Raw genomic sequence first — 1795 nt, forward strand, 5'->3', positions numbered from 1 at the left:
ACTTGAATATTTCACCATACATTCTGGAAGTATATTTCTCCGATGTCTACTACATAATCACTTACTATATTGCTTTGTATTTTTAAGATCAAACTAATTTTATACATTTAATGTATACTGCTGCATACACTCACACAAGGAACCTTCACAAAGTTTGTGGAAATTTTCCATTATCTTTTATTTTAATTTTTCCATGAACTTTACAAAAGCCCCTTTGTTTGTGTATATATGCATTTAATTTAAAATTGACTGGCAGACACACATATCTGTGCTCATTCCAATGAAATGTTCATTGGAATGAATGTTCATTCCAATAGAATGTAGATATTATTGAACAATATCATTAATATCACACAAAACTAAAATATAACTGAAGGTAATGCAAAATTGTTGTAACAGTACATAGACAGAGGGATACCAGAAATTTAAGTCAGATTTAAGATAGGATGCAAAATGAGAAATAATCATTGCTGACATCAGATGCATCTTGACTAAAACCAGAGAATACCAGAAAGTGTTTACCTGTGTTTTATTGACTGTGGAAAAGCATTCAACTCTGTGTATCCTAACTAACTATAGATAACATTGTTAAGAATGGGAATTCTAGAATGCTCAATTGTGCTCATGTGGAACCTACACATCAACTAAGGGGCAGTTGTTATAACAAAAGAAAGGGATATTGAATACTTTAAAACCAGAAAACTTGTGCACAGGGCAATATCCTTTCACCATACTTATTCAATCTATATATTGAGCAAATAATCGGAGAAACTGGACTGTATGAAAAATGCAACATCAAATTTTGACCAAGACTCATTAACAACCTTCACAACCTTGCTTGCTCCAAGAGAAGAAAATTTGAGGTAATTACTGATCAAGTTCAAAGACTATAGTATGGATTACAATAAGAAGACAAAATCCTCACAACTAGACCAATAAGCAACAACATGATAAAGGGAGAAAAGATTAAAGTTGTCAAGGATTTCATTTCATTGGCTCTGCAATCAAAACCCCTACACGCAGCAGTCAACAAATAAAAGGGCATATTACATTGGAGAAATATGCTGAAAATATTTCGTTAAAGTGTCCAAAGGAAAGATGTTATTTTGACTAAGGTATTCTTGCTCCAAGTCATCTTGTTTTCAATTGCCTCATCTTCATGCAAAAGCTGGGCTATGAATAAGAAAGACCAAACAAGGAATGATGTCCTGGAATTTTGCTTTTGGCAAAGAATATTAAATATAATATAGACTGCCAGAAAAACAAACAAATTTGTCTTGGAGGAAGTACAGCCTTAATGCTCCTTAGAAGCAAGAATGGAAAGACTTCATATCATGTACTTTGGAAATGCTATCAGGAGTTCCCAGTCCCTGAGGAAGGACATTATGCTTGGAACAGTAGAGGGTCAGCAAAACAGAGACAGCTCCTCAGTGAAATGGATTCACACTGTGGATTACGCAAAAATGATGTCAAACATTGGAATGATTCAAAGGATGGTGCAGGAACAAGCAGTATTTTTTTCTGTCATTAGGAGTAACAATAACAAAATAGCTCAAAAAGCAATATAATACAAGTTTATACATTTATTTTTTTGAAAGTAGTCTTACCCAGATCTACTAGTTCTCCAAACACCCATCCTCTCAATTGTCTCTCTCTCTTTATTTCTGTATAGTGTCTTTCTTGATTTACAAATTTAGAGAATATTTATTATCTTTCTGTTGTAGAACATAAGAATTCAGGACTCTTCTGACAATGCTCTTCATTCCTTCCCTTACCTACTTGCATTACAATTTTT

The sequence above is a fragment of the Chrysochloris asiatica genome, unplaced genomic scaffold (genome assembly GCF_000296735.1).
Source record: "Chrysochloris asiatica unplaced genomic scaffold, ChrAsi1.0 scaffold00057, whole genome shotgun sequence".
NCBI lineage: Eukaryota > Metazoa > Chordata > Mammalia > Afrosoricida > Chrysochloridae > Chrysochloris > Chrysochloris asiatica.